Below are 22609 nucleotides of genomic sequence, written 5' to 3'. Positions count from 1 at the left end.
GTGGGAGCATCCTCATAGAAGCAGGGGTAGGGCTTTGGGGGGAAAGGAAATGTAAATACAGAAAATATTTATGAGAATTTTGTTTTAAAAGAGGCAATCCATGGTTTCAAGGTGTTTATTTTTATGGTGGAAAGTGGATGAATAAAGCCACACCCCACTTATATGAGTGGGCCTGAAATTAAATACCTTTTGCAGGAAGCAGTGATTAAGACGAGAAATTAATTGACTAAGCATCCAAGCCTTCGGGTACCTCATTATCATAGAGATCTGTTTTGAACCTAAGTGAGTGGTCACATCCTTTACCTGTAAAGGGCCCTTATGTGACTGGTGGTCACAAATTGATGGAGGACTGCAGCTAGTGAACAGCCTGGTTTTCTGGGAGTCAGACGAAACACCTACCATCTCTTCAGGGTCACCAGGATCTCAGGCCTCCTCAACCAGAAACCAGGATACCTTTCACTGTCCCACAATTATGGACATGTTAAACACAACGGCTAATATGACATAATCTAAGTGGAGAAACTACATATGTTAACAGTAATCAGCTCATGCAAAAAATGTTTGGAATTTGATTTCAAGTTTATAATGGATATTTATTATTTTACTGGCCAGTTGTATTCAATGAGCAACAAATTCCCTGAATAACCATACCTTTAAGGCCAGAAACTTGTAGAAAGATGAGAAATATCTTAATGCAAATTATATGCTCTGAAAAGTCTATAGGATTCCATTGAAATATTTGAGACCTTCAAAATAGCTCAACGAAAATCACATGAGAGGAATAACAATCCACATTTCTTCATTCAAGAAATACCCTGGGCTTCAGAGTCAAATTTGTTTCAAATTGTTGAAAACTGACGAGTTATAACAAGCTCACTCCCATCCAGACCTTCAGGTCCATCCTCTATTTTATAGGAAGAGTTAGACCATAGGTGTATTCTTTGTTTCATTAAAACAATTATTTCTTTATTCCACTTTTAACTTTTGAAATTAGTCTCTTCCAATCTTCTGTCACCATATTCTATCTACTCTATAAATTAGAAACATGTTTCTTGATATCTAATTATTAATTCAGAATCATTGCCCACTTTACTTTCTGTAAAATTCAGCATTGTATTCAGCAAGTATAAATGTGCTAGAAATTTTCAGAGCAAACATCTCATTGCAATGGACATGAATCATTACAGAGAGGTGACATTCTGAGATATAATTTACCTTAAATTATCATAGCTCTCCTCCACATGATAACTAATTTTAAATTTTTTCTTATTCATCCCACAGATTGTTAGAAATTTGAGGTGATACTACATGGGGTGGGTGAATATATAAGGATGCTTCTGATCCACACAGATTGAGACAAGTAGATTATTTTTTCTAATGTGAAATAGCCTTGTCAAGTCTGATGAAGATTGGGATGGAATAACTCATTGTCATTGATCTTAACATACATCAGTCTCTTTGAGACTGAGATTAACTTCATTTATCACCCTTGCTCCTCCTCTAGATTTTAGATTAATCCTAGAACTTTTGTCTTCTTCCAATCATCTCCAAACTGACTGATGATTGGAGAAGTTGTGTCAGTCTTAGAACGATATAGGCTGTCTCTTTGTAATAACATTTATGTGCATACATGTACATGTATATCCACATACACATGTGATATATACATATTCTCCTGCTCTTATTTCTTCCTGCTAGTGACCTCAGATATTATACCCTCACAATCATTTTGTACCTTTATCTGTAAATGAAAAACTTGATACACAATCACCTAACAAGAAAAGTTACAACTAAGAATTGCAACCCACCCTTTCCCGCTTTCACTTTCTTGAAATCAACAAGGGCAATGGAGAGTTATATGATTGAACAGGATTGAGATAAAAGCAGTTTTTCCTTTTATTATATATTGAGTGTGAAAAAAGTGAATCAAAATAAATGAAAAGTCATCCATATCCTAGATTAAGATGACCACACAAAAATGTATATTAAATACACACACACAAACACACACACACATACACACACATATACACACACAAACACACACTTTCAGTGATCTTGAATAGTAACTCCAATTTGATTTCTCGACTTACTGTCATTTGCTAAGTTTTAAAAGATATTACAACTTTTTATGATAAAGATTTAATTAAAAATTTCAACTGCTTCTGGCGAGTACCCTTAATATTCTCTGTCTTCTACTACACAATTAAAAAGTTTAATTGGTGACTATTACATGAGAGGATCTTTGGGGAGTGACAGTCAAGGATTTCTCTGAAGGATTAAAGTGAGAGCCTGAAGGACTAGAAGCTGGTTGTAAATTGAGCACGCATCTCAGGAATGGATGCCCGTGATATCTTAAAGCTAATTATAAGGATGCCTTTGTCCAGATTTCTGAAGCTATTTAAATATGACATTTGCATTTGTGACTATAAGACTTCTCTCAAAGACTTATAGATTTTCATGAGTTCAGTTCTCCTTTTGCCCAGTTTGTGGGTTATATGTAAGAACAAAGTTAAAAAATAATCAAGAGCAGGGTATCATGAAAAACTGAATTATTATAATCATGCATTATTTTTTTTCTTTTGTTTCAGTGCTGGTGCCTACAACTTCACAGTGCCACTGTGAGCAGTTGCTGTTGAGGGTCTTGATCAATGAAACATTAAAAAGCAAAAGTAATCCACATATCATCACTTCATGGAATTGTCCGAGCCCCAACATGTATATTTTTTAAATAAACTTACACTTTTAGATTTTTTGTAATGTCAACACAGTCAGTTAATTTTCCAAATTCTATTATCTAACTCTGAAATCATTCCAACAACAAAAACATACACTTGGATTATATGTTCATGTCATGAAAATCTGATTCAAAAATAATTGCAGGATTTAAGATAAACTCATGAATTGATTTGAATAATTTGATGTACTTTACATTGTATTTCCTCTGGAAACAATTTCAATGAATTACATGTCCGCTCAAATTTGTTCACAATGAAGAAAATCACTTCCAAATTTGAGATATAATGCAGTATTCCAAGTTGATCAGCCTACTCTTCTTTTCTTTGGAGTCATTTCCAGTCATTGTTGGGTGGGATGATTAAGAAGAATTGATTATTTAAATTGGACTTTATCTTTAGAGGTTGCACTTAGGGCAAAATGAATATTGGATAACTTGGTAATGGAAGCTCTCCTAAGGGAATTAGAGTTTGCTTTCAGAGTGGGTTAAGTGCCATGATAAATACTCCAAGAACATATCATCCTCTGTGTTATCAAAAGATGAGAACAACTTGACAAGAAAAATGATAATTCACATTTGCAAGAAAGTAATGCAATTTCAGCTCCCTTTCAAATCTTGGCCCTATCAATGCTCTGGACAAGGGCCTCAATAGACAAATTGTTTCTCTTTTTCTTTCTTGCCAGCTATGATTGTAATCTAGGAGAGAATCATGTACTGGTCCAAAGAGAGTAGCTCCCTGAATTTCAAAGTTCAATGTGCCTCATATGTGTTCATTTTCTGACTTGCTGGTTCTCAGATAAAGAAAAACCTATGTTCATGTTACTTTTCAGAGGTATGGGGTGAAGTATAGATGATGGCGACTGATATAAGAATGTCTTAAGAGGTGGTTGTCTTCTAGAAGCATAGAAATATTATCTTTGAATACAGATAAATGGGCCGAAGAAATCATGTTCCCCAGTGGTTGTGCCCTGTATTCTACCTTCTGGTTTGCAGATATTTTATTTCAAGAATGGCAAGATAATGTATTTCAATATTTCATACATGTTTATCAATATATATCCCTGCTACTCAAGTCATTCACACTGGTTTTCCACTTCACAGTGATTGCCACACAATTATGGTGAACAGCATTTAATGAACACAAACAGGTTTCTCAGTGTTTCCTCTTTTTAATTGACTGATCACCAAGTCTTCACACTGGATTACTTAATGTTAGCATTGGATTAACTAATTTGAAGTTATCCTGTTTAGGCATTCATAATACCAGAATATTTTATCCTTTAAATATATATCTGCCAAGTATCTCAGTGTCCATTAAACTCATCTGACTTTGTATAGGCATTTATTGGTCTCTTTTCCTTATCTTCCTGCAAAATTGAGGTTTTGAAGAGTAAGCAAACATTTTTGAAAATAACAGTGTCAGTTTATAATATTATTTCTTGAAAACAAAGCAGGAGGAAATTTGAACATCATAAATCTATTCACGTGTAGAATAAAATAATTAAAAGATGATTAGAAGGGTAGTGATTTATAAAAGTAGAAAAGGGAGTGTTAGGAATACAGTAATTCATAAATAATGAAGACAAAAGAGGAGCTCTGGCTGGAGTACAAAGAATTTAAAAGCTCTTCATCTATTTTACAGATTGAATAACTCCTCTTCTCAGAAATCAGTAAGCAATCTGCTGCTTTTCCCCCCATACCATGATAGGCCCACCCTCCATTATTTATAGAGACCTAGGTGGTATGACTATAGATGTCTTTGTCTCCCAGAACTCAAATCTTAGGAGATAACGGATCAATTTCTGTGTTTCTCGTCTACAGTTTTTTTTTGTTTTGTTTTGTTTTTTTTGTTTGTTTTTTTTTTTTTTGATACAAAACACTTGGAGGCTCAGGGATCTTTTATCAGATAAATAATGCTAGTGCAAGGAGAGGCTTGAATTTGAACCTGTTGGAAGGCTTTGATTTATAGTATTGAACTTTGACAATTCCAACTATCATCAGAGTAAAGCAAGATGAGAAAAACGAAGGGTCGGATAGAAAATAGTGAGAACTTCTATGACTCAAGACCCTATGGTGCTTAAGAGAAGTACAACTGAGAGGAGAAAGCTAGGCTTTTAGACCACGATGCCTAGGATTACAAGCTATGTCATTCAGGTATGCTACAGAATTTACATTTCAGCTTCTTATATGAAATAATAATGATCAACAATAGAATATTGTGTGGAGATTGCAGAAAGGAATTAAAGTACTATATGTCATATTTAATTACATGAGACTGTAAATAAAAAGGTTAAAAATAAATAACTTTGTAAAACATAGTATTTCCATTTCATATTTGTCTCTTACATTCTTTCCATTATTGAAAAAAATACATTCTCAGATAACAGGACTGGAAGAGAACACAGAATAGGTTACTTTTAAATGGAGGGCAATACCCTTATGGAAAAGATAAACAAAAATCTAGACCTTTAAGTATGAAAACCAAGACATTTAACTACAAAATAAAAAGAACAGCATTATTTACAGGCAAAACACAATATTGATTACACTGGAAAGCAAAAACAGTTGGTATCACCTTTCATTTATATACCAGAATTTCTTGTGTATCAAGATAAAAGTGTCTAAGTCCAAACATGTAAGAATAATTTCAGCATTTTTTTATTAGTTTTATTTTATCATTCCATTAGTTGCTCCCCTTCTTGGTTCTGCCCTCCCACAATTCCTCATCCCATTACTCCTTGACTCCTGTCTTAAGGACAATGTCTCCAAACCCCACCAGGCCTCCCCATTTCCTGGGGCCTCAAGTCTCTCAAGAAAAAGCCACTTCTTCTTACACTGAGGCCGCACCAACAGTCCTCTGCTGTATATGTGTTGGGGGCCCCAGACTCGCTAGTATATGGTACCTGGTGGTTGGCTCAAAGTCTCAGAGATTTTATGTGTCGGTTGAGACTGCTGGTCTTCCTATAGGGTCTTCCTCTTCCCCAGCTTCTTCCAACCTTTCCCTAATTCAACCATAGGAGTCCTTGGTTTCATTTATATGGTAGGGTGTAAGTATCTTCATCTGTCTCGGTCAGCTGCTTGTTGGACCTTTCAGAGGACAGTCATGGTAGACCCCTGTTTTTAAGCACCCCATAGCATCAGAGATGAATCCCAAGTTGGACCTGTCACTGGACCACCTTTCACTCAGTCTCTTCTCAATTTTAGTCCCTGCAGTTCTTTTAGACACTAACAATTCTGGGTTAGGGTTTTGACTGGTGGGATGCTAACTCCATCCCTCCACTTGATGCCCTGTCTTTCTACCACAGATAAACTTCACAAGTTCCCTCACCTGACCATTTGGCATTTCTTCTAAGGTCACAACCTTTGAGTCATGAAACCCTTTTACCTCTCAAGTCTCTGGTAATTTATAGAGGGTCCCCCTACCATATCTAATCATGTTCCCCTTTTCTCCTCCCATTCCCCTCTCTCACCCAGACCCCACCCCCATGATTGCTCTATTCTCTTTCCCAAGTGGAACTGAGGCATCCTAACTTGGGTCTTTATACTTGTTAAAGATCTAGTGTCCATAATTGTGTGGCTTTATTTCTGGGTCTTCAATTCTATTCCATTCATTGACCTGTCTGTCTCTGTACACATACCATGCAGTTTTAATTACTATTGCTTTGTAGTACAGTTTGAGGTCAGGGATGGTGATTTCTTCAGAAGTTCTTTTATTGTTAAGACTTGTTTTAGCTAAACTGGGTTTTATGTTTTTGGTTTTTCCATGTGAATCTCAGAAATGCTTCCATATCTGTGAAGAAATATGTGGGATTTTGATGGAGATTCAATTGAATTGTATGTAGATTGGTTTTGGTAAGATGGCCATTTTTACTACCCATCCTATCAATCCATGAGCATGGGAGATGATTACATTTTTCTGAAGTCTTCTTTGATGTCTTTCTTGAGAGATGTGAAGTTCTTGTCATACAGATCTTTCACTTGTTTGGTTACAACAAGATATTTTATATTATTCGTGATTATTGCGAAGTGTTGTTTCTCTATTTTCTTCTCAGCCAATTTATCATTTATATACTTGGTAACAAAATAAGCCTCAACAGATAAAGGAAGATTGAAATAATCTTACACATCCTATCAGATCACCACTGGCTAAGGCTAAACTTCAATAACAACAAAAACAACAGGAAACCCACATATTGATGGAAACTGAACAACTCTCTACTCAATGATAGCTTGGTCAGGGAAAAAATAAGAAAGAAATTAAAACTTCCTGGATTTTAATGAAAATGATGACACAGTATAACCCAATTTATGGGACACAGCGAAAGCAGTGCTTAGAGTAAAATTCATAGCCCCAAGTGCCGTCTGCAAGAAATTACACCAGCAACTAAACAGCATTCCTAAAAGTTCCCTGAAACGAAAAGAAGCAAACACACCCAGGAGGAGTAGGAGGCAGGAAATAGTCAAACTCTGGGTTGAAATCAACCCAGTGTAAAAAAAAAAAAAAAAAAAAAAAGGAAAGATACAAAGAATCAACAAACCAAAAGCGTTTTTTTTTTTTTTTGAGAAAATCAACAATATAGGTAAACTCCTAGCCAAACTAACTAAAGGGCACAGAAACAGTATCTTAAATAACAAATTCAGAAAAGAAAAAGGAGGCATAACCACAGGAACTGGGGAAATTAAAAAAAAATCATCAGATCCTGCTACAAATGCCTATGTTCAACAAAACTGGAAAATCTATATGAAATGAATGATTTTTCTAGACATGTATCACATACGAAGTTAAATCAAGAGCAGGTTAAAAAAATAAAACCATGGCCAGATGGCCTTAGTCTGGGATTACCCTCTTTAAAAAGAAAACAATAGGCATGAAAAGTATATGGGAAATAAACAACATGGACGCAAAGCTACCTAAAAAACAGTAGGTAAGTATAGAATGGACAAGTAGTAAAAGTATTCTTCCCTAGGGTAAAACAAAATAATTATCTAATAGCTACCTAATAATTACCCTGAAAATATACATTCAAATGTTATTATTTGAATGTGTATTAGTGTAAATATAATTATTATTAATATTGACCAAGTTACATTTGAGAATGTATGTATTCATATATACATATTATATATAGCATATATAAATATACAAGCATATATATAGATATAGATATAGATATTTCCATATGAGTATATATACTTATATTCAAATAACTCCAATTAGACAAAAAGAGGACATGAATTTGAAAGAAAACATAGAAGGGTGCATAAGAGGGCTTGGACAGAGAGAAAAGACTTTGGGAATTGATCTACTTGCATAATACTAATAATAATAGAAATAATTTTTCAAGTTAATAAAGTTGGAATGTGTAGAATGCATGATATTGCCCAGAGGAAAACACATTCGTTGCCCAGTGTGACAACTGGGGTTAGGTCTCCAGGACTCATGACATAAAAAGAAAATGAAGATAGCAACTTCAGCAAGGTACCTTCTTATCTCTGCCTACAAATGGTGGTACACAGGAGTCTACACACACACACACACACACACACACACACAAACACACACACATTCACAGACACCTACATACACACACATAAAATGTGTACATAAATATAAATCAAAATGATATTGAAGGGCATTAATTGAAGAACATCTCACGAAATTATTCAAAATAATTCTAACATGAATGAGCTCATAATATTTTCACGAATACAAAATCATTTTTGTAGATCTGAAGAAATGTCTGTTAAAATGATAAAGATGTATGACAAAGACCAGAAAATTAAAGTGAAGAATGCATACATCAGTTTATACTGCTGCGATATCTTAGAACACACTTCTCTAAAACTTTTTTGCCAGAAAAAGTATAGATTAACAGCTTAGGAAATATGAATACCAATAGTTTCAAACGTTGAAACGATAGTTCTTTAATCCCCCCATATATAATGTCTAATTTATAAATTTGTCTTCACAAACCAAACAAAAATCTAGTGTGGTCAAGAATTCTAACAAAGTTCATACAAGTCTCATGCCTAAAGCAATGCCTGCAGGCCTTCCTATGCCTGTTCTGAGGTGTTGGTATCATGAGACTACAGGTGGGTGACATTTCTGGTACCAAAATAGGGTCATTCTGCTTTCATTTTCCATTTGAAAATATGATAAATTAACGGGAAAGGCGTCAAAACAAGAAATAAAGAACTTGGGATTCAGAAAAATGTTTACTGTTAGTGAAACATTCTAGATGGAGAACTGGTCCTGTGAAGGCTTGTTTCCCTAGTGTAGGGAAATGCCTAAGTTCTGAGGTGGGAGTACAAGGGTGGGAGGGGGAGCATCCTTATAGAAGCTCAGGGAGGGGGGATGGGAGAGGGGGAAACTGGGAAAGTGGATAATATTTGAAATGTAAATACATAAACTAATAAAAAATACAAACTGCCTATCTACCAGTGAAATCATAAATAAATAAATAAATAAATAAATAAATAAATAAATAAATAAATACATTCATCTCCAGTTGTGTTTCATTATTTTATACAAGTTTTGCCTCTCCAAAGAAGGAATTTGCTCCAAATTAGGAGACAGGAAACTGAAGTCTAAGAAAATGAGTAATGGAAACAACTATTAACTTAAAAGAAACACTTGAAAAATGATGACAAGAAGTACATATACGGCTCTTACTTTGAAGATTATTTACATCATAATGATGATTTAATGATACATATTAGTTAAACCCAAAGTAATATGTTGAGATAAGAGGAAAAGTCAAGTATGTAACCAGAATGCTAATATATGCTCTGATGCTAAATCCTGTTCACCCGTGCTAGGAAGTCAAGAAACATCTAAAATTGAAACATCAGAATGTATTACACTCAAACAGAGTTCTTGAAAGAGGCAAGAGTAAATAGTAGAGGAGAGAACTGAGCAGCTTGGGAGTCATAACTAAGAAATAGGGATTGGAAATGATTGGAAATAAAAATATAAATATTTAGACATATGATACTCAGCTGCAGTTAAAAATTTTAAATGCCAAAATGTGCCTGCCATCATCTGATTTTCTTAGTATCTAGTTTATTTCAGTGGTTCTGCCAGACATGTTTGAAAGTTTGAATAATCTTTTGAAATTAAAGGGTCTGAATTAGCATGGCTATGACCTTGAGAAAGATGCACCTAGGGCTGTGTAGTGATGTCATCACTTGACTTTGCTTATTGTACATCTGATATTACAGTAGCTCTAGTGAAAACTTTCAGGAAATATCTGTCTTTATGTTACCACAGAAAACATTTCAGACGTATGCCTACCACTTAGTCAAATTATCCACAGGTTCGTGTATGTCCAAATCAGTTACCTTGCCTGTAAAACTAACTATTCTCTTTTTTTTTTTTTTCGGAGCTGGGGACCGAACCCAGGGCCTTGCGCTTCCTAGGCAAGCGCTCTACCACTGAGCTAAATTCCCAACCCCAAAACTAACTATTCTCAAAATGTAGTATGAAATATTTTGTTCATGATTCTTGTTTCGCTAAGCAGTCCTTCCTTATTGAGTAATTCTAATGGTTCCATGTGGAGGTCAATCCTGCTATTGTCATCCTGCATTCTGGGGTGCACTCCTAAGGCACTATCTATTCTCTGATGATGTGTCAAACTGACTGCTGCATTTTGTTGTAGTATTGCCCCTTTCTCTCCAAAGCCTGGGTCAGAAGAATTGCTATGGTAATTTGGGTGTTCCTATACAAGTCTAGACATTGCAAAGTCTAGAGATGTCATCTCCAGTATGATCATTATGACTCTTTCCTTAATGTCTACTGATCACAGTAAGTGAGAAGGGCAACTCAGGCTCAAAACATGAAAAGAGAAAAAGTGAACAACTTATAATCATGTTGATCTCTGACACAGGTCAGAATTGGCTTAAATATCTTCACCACACTCTTAGTAAGTGAATTTAGAGTCATTAGCATATTGGCATTGTTATATCTAGTAGTAGTAAGCAAATCATACCTTATCTCTGTCCCCCAAACTTCAATCTCTACTTCTGGATAGTTGGCATGATACATTATCTAAATACAATGTATTTTCTATGTTTCCATCACAGTATTGTAATTTTTGGTTGGTATAGATTTGTGTAGTATTCAGTGTCCTATCATGAACAGTGGTACAAGGTATAACAAAAGAAAACAATATTGCCAACAGATTCTGCTTATTACCATGAATAGGGATCGATAAAACACACACATACACACACACACACACACACACACACAGAGAGAGAGAGAGAGAGAGAGAGAGAGAGGAAGAGAGAGAGAGAGGGAGGGAGAGGGAGAGACAGAGAGAGAGAGAGAGAGAGAGAGAGAGAGGGAGGGAGGGAGAGGGACAGACAGAGACAGAGATAGAGACACAGAGAGAGAGAGTTTAGAAATTTTTCAAACAAGATGTTCCAGAAGATATTACTAAGAAAAGAGGAAAGAAAAACAAAAGAAAGCAAAAATAGCAAAATGCCAAATGTTAATTATAGAACAGAGAGTCAATTTTTTGTGTGCTACTGTTAATTTTTTAATGTACTGATGTTTCTTTTTTTTAAATTATTGTGCTCATTGTTTTTATTGGTTTTACTTGTCCTTGTGGAAATCACAAGGCAGCTGGCTGTTGGCAGATACAACCTATAATGTACCAAGGCTGTTAGCAAAAAATACACAAATTGCTTCATATTATCCTCATTCTGTATAAAAATATATTATTATCGCCATTAAATAAATCTGACCATACTTAATACAAAAGCTTCTGGTAGTAAAAGCCATGTTAATCATAGACTGTGGTCCTCAGAAGAAAATTAAAAATACTAAACACAGCAAATTTAAACCAAAGGTATGATTGGATAGTATGAGTTCCAGAAATAGCAGTGAAATGCATCCTCTATTAGGAGCAAAATTGTTGAATTATTTAGAGTACTACAGTGGGATTATGCTTTTTGGCCATTAGAATGAAGGCAGAGAAAATGAAATTTTTACCCATCAGAGAAAAGTTGTTAAGATTTGGGGATATTATGAAGCTCTCTCCCTGGAGATTTGCTTCATCTAACATACAACTTTTCAATCTTAGAAGTCAAAAAATCTCACTTGACCCTGTAGCATATTAACTCCCATGCCTATAATTATGTCAGAATGAATTAAAGTTTCCAGCCTTGCAGACATGTTCTTAGTACCATTTTTCCCTGTCATAAGTGAATTATTCTAAAAGTCATCATAATAATTACATTCATGGTCATCACTAAAAATCAATACTGGCCATACTAAACTCTGTATCAACATTGTTGGTGGATTTTCTTATGATGCAAACATGTTGAAAGTCTCATCTGAATTGACAGCAAGATTGTAAGTCTTCTTGTAGGAAAATAGAACAATTTTATTCTTCCAGAAAGTATGAATTTCTTTATGTACAAAATGAAACATTAGGTCAGCTCCAGACATACAGGAAAATGAACAACCAGAAGGTCCCTGACATGTGTGCTTTTGTGATGTTTATAATATTGCTTAGGTTTTTCTAGGTGAAGAGAATAGAGATTGGGAACTTGGAGAGCTTGATTGATTCAGAATTTTAGGGACTTTACATATGAGACTAAGCGTCTCCCCTGTGTGCTCACAGATGGCAAAGAATTGTAATATTCCTATGACCGTGGTATACTGACTGCTCCCAGCAATCTTGTTGCCAGATTAGTACACACAAAACCAGGGCTTACTCTTTTAAAGTGGAATGAAAATAAAGTTTCAGATTTTACCATTTGAGTATCTGAGAGCTACAGATTCATGATACATCCACCATATTAAAAAACAGATATACCTATATCAACATGTGCACTCATAATTTTATAAAATCTTACCTTTAATTCATTTGGCTCAACAATAATCCTGAGTTCATAAATAAAACCAACTGATGGACAAGTAAAGAGATCAGTATGGCAAAGAATATTGCAATATTTCAATATGTCCCATAGAAAGTGAAGCTCGTGTTTTAATTATTTTCTTTTATGTGTATCAATGTTTTTCCTCTGTTTATGTTAGTGTACCACATGTATACAATGCAGACACGGGACAGATGAGGATTTCATCAGGATTTCAGATCTCCTGGTCCTAGAGTTAGAGACAGTTATGAGATGTCACAGAACTGAACCCCTGGCCTCCTCAAACCAGAATGTGCCCTTAACCACTGAGCCACCAATCAAGCCCACAAAGTAAAACAAGTCTATTCTGTTCCCGTTTTTTTTTTCTTAAAGCTGAAAGCAGATGAATAGTTTATATAGCTTGACTTGATTCTTTGCATTTAATAGTCAAAACTCCTTTTCCATCACCTTTGTTTATGTAACCCTCACACATTAAAAAAATAAATGAGTTAAAAATGACTTGAAGGTATTAAGTGGGAAGGCTTCTGGAATTTAAAGAATTATTTTGAAATGAAGCAAAGGTTATGAATTGAAAAGGTGTTGCTTCTGTTCTATTATCCGGCCAGATGCCCAAAACTAACTTTAATAGCAATACTAAAAAAAAAAAAAAAAGGAAAAAAAAGAAATGCGTCCATTCGTCCATTCGTATAGATTTGATTGTTAAGTAATTGAAGACTTTTTTCTTTGTATTTTTGGCTATGTCTGAATTTATTCTTTCTGTTGAAAATAATTTTTTTATAAAGTATACTGCTTATGATTTTCACATCCTGTAATTCTCCCAGCTTTTCCCCATCTCACTTGACTTCTTTTCTGTATCCCATTAAAAATATACAGCCTTTGATAAATAATAAAAAATATTATAATGCAGAATATGAGAAAAACAAAAGCTACCATATCAGAATGGGACAAAATAAGCAAGCAGAAGGAAAAGATCCCATAGAAGGTGCAAAAAGCAGAGAAACCCTCATCTACACACCCAGGAACCACATAAAAACACTAAACATATACATTTAAATCTCTTCTTGATTAGGTGAGACTGAGTCTCTCTTCTTCTAAATGGCAGGTTTTAGTTTCCTTATTTTCTTGTATATAACACGTTCTCTTCAATTTCCTAACTTAAATCTTACTACCCTCTATATCCATCAAAGGAAAGCACATCCCCTTTAGTTCATCACGCAGAGAAGACCCATGCAAGCATTAATCTTGATTATATTATGACAACAATTTTTACTTTTCTTTCTAATCTTGCTCATAATATTCTTTTTGTTAGACATTTCTAATCCTTTAGCTTATTTGGCATGATTTTAAAATGTTAGAGACCTGTTTTTAAAGGAGAAGTTCACTTATTGTTTGCATATCTGTTCTGCGTTTAATTGTATTCATGGTTAACCATTACTATCAGTCGCACCAACATTGAGTCACTTAGATTGTGGCTGTAATTTGAGTCGTTACAGAATGAAAATATCCTTTGAATTAAGGTGGACCTTTCATGGACAAATATTTTCATTCTTACTAAATAGGAAATGTGGTGCAAATTTAATGTGTAATAAAGTGAAAGGAGCTGTTTAGATAGAAATCTACAAGAATTGGAGAACGACAGATGTCCACAAGCACTCAGATCATGGGGAGCTGAAATGGCTTCTCAGCCATGGTCCTACAAAAGAGGATAATGGGGACTCTGGTTTTGGACTTTTTCAACGAATAACATAAGATAATTAATTTCCTGGCATTATTAATTTGCTTTCAGTATTTATTAGGCACTAGTAATGTAATACCTAAAGTAATCTTTCAAATAAATTCATGTTCTGATTAGTAATCAGATTAAATTAAAGATCTATCCACTGACATATATTGCAGAATAAATTTAGTATTTTGTATAATCTGGGAAAGTCACTTCAAACAGCAAATATGATAACTTTGATCATTCTTGTTCACTCCTATCTATGAATTAAGTAATGACTCTAAACTGGCAGTTAGACATCTGTCTTGTGGATATCCCTTCTGCCTTGGCCAGGTGATTTACTATCCTAAAACTCTACAAATGCCTAACTTATTCTTCTGAAAAAAGTATAAATTAGTAGAAAATAATGTCTGTCTTATGTTTAAAATAAGATGCCTAATAATCTTCATTGATCGTTAATATTCCTGTCTTATATGTATTTATGTCTTACCTCAGGACTTATCTTAAAACAAGAATGGATGCTATTAACACTTAATGCTCTTTGGCAATGGATTTGGCTTCCTGGAAAATAATGGAATTATTTCAAAAAGAAATGCTGTCAGGAATTCAAATACACAAGGCACTTTTGAGTAACTGGTAACTAACCTTTCCTTGTCTGGGTTTTACAGTTGGATGAGGCAACTGGATGGTGTACAGGGAATATTTCAATAGAAGGGATCTACCATGTTTTAAAGTATGGAAACTTTCTAGCAAGGTTATTGGTATTCTACATCTTAATTTATTGTACAGTGGGCATTTAATCAATGTTTAATACTCATAATATTAATGGCATTATAGGCATAATCAGCAATTCAACCTTTCATTGCAGCTTAAACTTGTGGAGGAAACAGACCGGATAAACAGTTCTCTGCACCCAAATCCCATGGGAGGGAGAGCTAAGCCTTCAGAGAGGCAGACAAGCCTGGGAAACCAGAAGAGACTGCTCTCTGTACATACATCTCGGACGCCAGAGGAAAACACCAAAGGCCATCTGGAACCCTGGTGCACTGAAGCTCCCAGAAGGGGCGGCACAGGTCTTCCTGGTTGCTGCCGCCACAGAGAGCCTGTGGGCAGCACCCCGCGAGCAAACTTGAGCCTCGGGACCACAGGTAAGACCAACTTGTCTGTTGCAAGAAGGCTGCCTGGTGAAATCGGGACACACAGAGGAAGAATTCCTCTAGGACCGGGCACGTCCTGTGTTTACGGGAAGTCCCACACCCGCGGATCCCGGCCCGCAGCAGCTCTCTGCTCCCAGACCCCTTGGGAAAGAGACCTCACTGCCTGGTCAGGTGGGCACTCCTGAGGCTGCCTAAGCTCCCGGAAGGGGCGGCACAGGTCTTCCTGGTTGCTGCCGCCGCAAGGAGCCCGTGGGCAGCACCCCGCGAGTGAACTTGAGCCTCGGGAACACAGGTAAGACCAACTTTTTTGCTGCAAGAAAGCTGCCTGGTGAACTCAAGACACAGGCCCACAGGAACAGCTGAAGACCTGTAGAGAGGAAAAACTACACGCCCGAAAGCAGAACACTCTGTCCCCATAACTGACTGAAAGAGAGGAAAACAGGTCTACAGCACTACTGACACACAGGCTTATAGGACAGTCTAGCCACTGTCAGAAATAGCAGAACAAAGTAACACTAGAGATAATCTGATGGCGAGAGGCAAGCGCAGGAACCCAAGCAACAGAAACCAAGACTACATGGCATCATCGGAGCCCAATTCTCCCACCAAAACAAACATGGAATATCCAAACACACCAGAAAAGCAAAATCTAGATTCAAAATCATATTTGATCATAATGCTGGAGGACTTCAAGAAAGACGTGAAGAACTCCCTTAGGGAAACACAGGAAAACATTAATAAAAAAGTAGAAGCCTACAGAGAGGAATCGCAAAAATCCCTGAAAGAATCGCAGAAATCCCTGAAATAATTCCAGGAAAACACAATCAAACAGTTGAAGGAATTAAAAATGGAAATAGAAGTAATCAAGAAAGAACACATGGAAACAACCCTGGATATAGAAAACCAAAAGAAGAGAAAAGGAGCTGTAGATACAAGCTTCACCAACAGAATACAAGAGATGGAAGAGAGAATCTCAGGAGCAGAAGATTCCATAGAAATCATTGACTCAACTGTCAAAGATAATGTAAAGCAGAAAAAGCTACTGGTCCAAAACATACAGGAAATCCAGGACTCAATGAGAAGATCAAACCTAAGGATAATAGGTATAGAAGAGAGTGAAGACTCCCAGCTCAAAGGACAAGTAAATATCTTCAACAAAATCATAGAAGAAAACTTCCCTAACCTAAAAAAAGAGATACCCATAGACATACAAGAAGCCTACAGAACTCCAAATAGATTGGACCAGAAAAGAAACACCTCCCGTCACATAATTGTCAAAACACCAAACGCACAAAATAAAGAAAGAATATTAAAAGCAGTAAGGGAAAAAGGTCAAGTAACATATAAAGGCAGACCTATCAGAATCACACCAGACTTCTCGCCAGAAACTATGAAGGCCAGAAGATCCTGGACTGATGTCATACAGACCCTAAGAGAACACAAATGCCAGCCCAGGTTACTGTATCCTGCAAAACTCTCAATTAACATAGATGGAGAAACCAAGATATTCCATGACAAAACCAAATTTACACAATATCTTTCTCCAAATCCAGCACTACAAAGGATAATAAATGGTAAAGCCCAACATAAGGAGGCAAGCTATACCCTAGAAGAAGCAAGGAACTAATCGTCTTGGCAACAAAACAAAGAGAGTGAAAGCACACAAACATAACATCACATCCAAATATGAATATAACGGGAAGCAATAATCACTATTCCTTAATATCTCTCAACATCAATGGCCTCAACTCCCCAATAAAAAGAAATAGATTAACAAACTGGATACGCAACGAGGACCCTGCATTCTGCTGCCTACAGGAAACACACCTCAGAGACAAAACAGACACTACCTCAGAGTGAAAGGCTGGAAAACAACTTTCCAAGCAAATGGTCAGAAGAAGCAAGCTGGAGTAGGCATTCTAATATCAAATAAAATCAATTTTCAACTAAAAGTTATCAAAAAAGATAAGGAAGGACACTTCATATTCATCAAAGGAAAAATCCACCAAGATGAACTCTCAATCCTAAATATCTATGCCCCAAATACAAGGGCACCTACATACATAAAAGAAACCTTACTAAAGCTCAAAACACACATTGTACCTCACACAATAATAGTGGGAGATTTCAACACCCCACTCTCATCAATGGACAGATCATGGAAACAGAAATTAAACAGTGATATCGACAGACTAAAAGAAGTCATGAGGCAAATGGACTTAACGGATATTTATAGAACACTCTATCCTAAAGCAAAAGGATATACCTTCTTCTCAGCTCCCCATGGTACTTTCTCCAAAATTGACCATATAATTGGTCAAACAACGGGCCTCAACAGGTACAGAAAGATAGAAATAATCCCATGCGTGCTATCAGACCACCACGGCCTAAAATTGGTCTTCAATAACAATAAGGGAAGAATGCCCACATATACGTGGAAATTGAACAATGCTCTACTCAATGATAACCTGGTCAAGGAAGAAATAAAGAAAGAAATTAAAAACTTTTTAGAATTTAATGAAAATGAAGGTACAACATACCCAAAATTATGGGACACAATGAAAGCTGTGCTAAGAGGAAAACTCATAGCGCTGAGTGCCTGCAGAAAGAAACAGGAAAGAGCATATGTCAGCAGCTTGACAGCACACCTAAAAGCTCTAGAACAAAAAGAAGCAAATACACCCAGGAGGAGTAGAAGGCAGGAAATAATCAAACTCAGAGCTGAAATCAACCAAGTAGAAACAAAAAGGACCATAGAAAGAATCAACAGGACCAAAAGTTGGTTCTTTGAGAAAATCAACAAGATAGATAAACCCTTAGCCAGACTAACGAGAGGACACAGAGAGTGCGTCCAAATTAACAAAATCAGAAATGAAAAGGGAGACATAACTACAGATTCAGAGGAAATTCAAAAAATCATCAGATCTTACTATAAAAACCTATATTCAACAAAACTTGAAAATCTTCAGGAAATGGACAATTTCCTAGACAGATACCAGGTATCGAAGTTAAATCAGGAACAGATAAAGCAGTTAAACAACCCCATAACTCCTAAGGAAATAGAAGCAGTCATTAAAGGTGTCCCAACCAAAAAGAGCCCAGGTCCAGACGGGTTTAGTTCAGAATTCTATCAAACCTTCATAGAAGACCTCTTACCAATATTATCCAAACTATTCCACAAAACTGAAACAGATGGATCACTCCCGAATTCCTTCTATGAAGCCACAATTACTCTTATACCTAAACCACACAAAGACCCAACAAAGAAAGAGAACTTCAGACCAATTTCCCTTATGAATATTGACGCAAAAATACTCAACAAAATTCTGGCAAACCGAATTCAAGAGCACATCAAAAAAATCATTCACCATTATCAAGTTGGCTTCATCCCAGGCGTGCAGGGATGGTTTAATATACGGAAAACCATCAACGTGATCAATTATATAAACAAACTGAAGGAACAGAACCACATGATCATTTCATTTGATGCTGAGAAAGCATTTGACAAAATTCAACACCCCTTGATGATAAAAGTCCTGGAAAGAATAGGAATTCAAGGCCCATACCTAAACATAGTAAAAGCCATATACAGCAAACCAGTTGCAAACATTAAACTAAATGGAGAGAAACTTGAAGCAATCCCACTAAAATCAGGGACTAGACAAGGCTGCCCACTCTCTCCCTACTTATTCAATATAGTTCGTGAAGTTCTAGCCAGAGCAATCAGACAACAAAAGGAGATCAAGGGGATACAGATCGGAAAAGAAGAGGTCAAAATATCACTATTTGCAGATGATATGATAGTATATTTAAGTGATCCCAAAAGTTCCACCAGAGAACTACTAAACCTGATAGACAACTTCAGCAAAGTGGCTGGGTATAAAATTAACTCAAATGAATCAGTTGCCTTCCTCTACACAAAAGAGAAACAAGACGAGAAAGAAATTAGGGAAACGACACCCTTCATAATACACCCAAATAATATAAAGTACCTCAGTGTGACTTTAACCAAGCAAGTAAAAGATCTGTACAATAAGAACTTCAAGACACTGAGGAAAGAAATTGAAGAAGACCTCAGAAGATGGAAAGATCTCCCATGCTCATGGATTGGCAGGATTAATATAGTAAAAATGGCCATTTTACCAAAAGCAATCTACAGATTCAATGCAATCCCCATCAAAATACCAACCTAATTCTTCAAAGAGTTAGACAGAACAATTTGCAAATTCATCTGGAATAACAAAAAACCCAGGATAGCTAAAGCTATCCTCAGCAATAAAAGGACTTCAGGGGGAATCACTATCCCTGAACTCAAGCAGTATTACAGAGCAATAGTGATAAAAACTGCATGGTATTGGTACAGAGACAGACAGATAGACCAATGGAATAGAATTGAAGACCCAGAAATGAACCCACACACCTATGGTCACTTGATTTTTGACAAAGGAGCCAAAACCATCCAATGGAAAAAAGATAGCATTTTCAGCAAATGGTGCTGGTTCAACTGGAGGGCAACATGTAGAAGAATGCAGATCGATCCATGCTTATCACCCTGTACAAAGCTTATGTCCAAGTGGATCAAGGACCTCCACATCAAACCATACACACTCAAACTAATAGAAGAAAAACTAGGGAAGCATCTGGAACACATGGGCACTGGAAAAAATTTCCTGAACAAAACACCAATGGCTTATGCTCTAAGATCAACAATCGACAAATGGGATCTCATAAAACTGCAAAGCTTCTGTAAGGCAAAGGACACTGTGGTTAAGGACAAAACGGCAACCAACAGATTGGGAAAAGATCTTTACCAATCCTACAACAGATAGAGGCCTTATATCCAAAATATACAAAGAACTCAAGAAGTTAGACCGCAGGGAAACAAATAACCCTATTAAAAAATGGGGTTCAGAGCTAAACAAAGAATTCACAGCTGAGGAATGCCGAATGGCTGAGAAACACCTAAAGAAATGTTCAACATCTTTAGTCATAAGGGAAATGCAAATCAAAACAACCCTGAGATTTCACCTCACACCAGTGAGAATGGCTAAGATCAAAAACTCAGGTGACAGCAGATGCTGGCGAGGATGTGGAGAAAGAGGAACACTCCTCCATTGTTGGTGGGATTGCAGACTGGTACAACCATTCTGGAAATCAATCTGGAGGTTCCTCAGAAAATTGGACATTGAACTGCCTGAGGATCCAGCTATACCTCTCTTGGGCATATACCCAAAAAATGCCTCAACATATAAAAGAGACACGTGCTCCACTATGTTCATTGCAGCCTTATTTATAATAGCCAGAAGCTGGAAAGAACCCAGATGCCCTTCAACAGAGGAATGGATACAGAAAATGTGGTACATCTACACAATGGAATATTAATCAGCTATCAAAAACAATGAGTTTATGAAATTCGTAGGCAAATGGTTGGAACTGGAAAATATCATCCTGAGTGAGCTAACCCAATCACAGAAAGACATACATGGTATGCACTCATTGATAAGTGGCTATTAGCCCAAATGCTTGAATTACCCTAGATCCCTAGAATAAACGAAACTCAAGACAGATGATCAAAATGTGAATGCTTGCTTCCTGGTTGCTGCCGATGCAGAGAGACCGTGGGCAGCACCCCACGAGCGAACTTGAGCCTCGGGACCACAGGTAAGACCAACTTTTCTGCTGCAAGAAAGCTGCCTGGTGAGCTTGGGACACACGGAAGCAGAATTCCTCTAGGATCGGGCACGTTCTGTGTTTACTGGAAGTCCCACACCCTCGGATCCCGGCCCACAGCAGCTCTCTGCTCCCAGACCCTGTGAGAGAGAGACCCAACCGCCTGGTCAGGTGGGCACTCCTGAGGCTGCAGAGCAGAAGAGACCACCAACACTGCTCACCCCTGCCCACATCCCTGGCCCAAGAGGAAACCGTATAAGGCCTCTGGGGTCCCGTGGGGGAGGGCCCAGGAGCGGCAGGACCCCTGCCAGAGACACCGCCCGGACCCTGAAGGAAACAGACTGGATAAACAGTTCTCTGCACCCAAATCCCGTGGGAGGGAGAGCTAAACCTTCAGAGAGGCAGACAAGCCTGGGAAACCAGAAGAGACTGATCTCTGTACATACATCTCGGATGCCAGAGGAAAACACCAAAGGCCATCTGGAACCCTGGTGCACTGAAGCTCCCGGAAGAGACGGCACAGGTATTCCTGGTTGCTGCCGCCGCAGAGAGCCCGTGGGCAGCACCCTACGAGCGAACTTGAGCCTCTGGAACACAGGTAAGACCAACTTTTCTGCTGCAAGAAAGCTGCCTGGTGAACTCAAGACACAGGCCCACAGGAACAGCTGAAGACCTGTAGAGAGGAAAAACTACACGCCCGAAAGCAGAACACTCTGTTCCCATAACTGGCTGAAAGAAAACAGGAAAACAGGTCTACAGCACTCCTGACACACAGGCTTATAGGACAGTCTAGCCACTGTCAGAAATAGCAGAACAAAGTAACACTAGAGATAATCTGATGGCGAGAGGCAAGCGCAGGAACCCAAGCAACAGAAACCAAGACTACTTGGCATCATCGGAGCCCAATTCTCCCACCAAAACAAACATGGAATATCCAAACACACCAGAAAAGCAAGATCTAGTTTCAAAATCATATTTGATCATGATGCTGGAGGACTTCAAGAAAGATGTGAAGAACTCCCTTAGGGAAACACAATAAAACATTAATAAACAAGTAGAAGCCTACAGAGAGGAATCGCAAAAATCCCTGAAAGAATTCCAGGAAAACACAATCAAACAGTTGAAGGAATTAAAAATGAAATAGAAGCAATCAAGAAAGAACACTTGGAAACAACCCTGGATATAGAAAACCAAAAGAAGAGACAAGGAGCTGTAGATACAAGCTTCACCAACAGAATACAAGAGATGGAAGAGAGAATCTCAGGAGCAGAAGATTCCATAATAATCATTGACTCAACTGTCAAAAATGTAAAGCGGAAAAAGCTACTGGTCCAAAACATACAGGAAATCCAGGACTCAATGAGAAGATCAAACCTAAGGATAATAGGTATAGAAGAGAGTGAAGACTCCCAGCTCAAAGGACCAGTAAATATCTTCAAC

General features: G+C 37.2%; 1 long non-coding RNA gene across 1 annotated transcript in view; it reads left to right on the top strand.

The window, feature by feature from the left end:
* The window catches only part of LOC134479291 (uncharacterized), a 51095-nt gene extending 48341 nt beyond the window's left edge, over positions 1–2754 (top strand). Inside the window, exon 2 of the long non-coding RNA XR_010052417.1 lies at positions 2592–2754. This is a non-coding gene — a long non-coding RNA (uncharacterized LOC134479291). The remainder of the gene's footprint in view (positions 1–2591) is intronic.
* Positions 2755–22609: the final 19855 nt, after the last annotated feature.

Source organism: Rattus norvegicus, chromosome 6 (genome assembly GCF_036323735.1).
Source record: "Rattus norvegicus strain BN/NHsdMcwi chromosome 6, GRCr8, whole genome shotgun sequence".
NCBI lineage: Eukaryota > Metazoa > Chordata > Mammalia > Rodentia > Muridae > Rattus > Rattus norvegicus.
The sequence above is the reverse complement of the archived record's forward strand: the minus strand, read 5'-3'. Positions and strand labels throughout refer to the sequence as shown.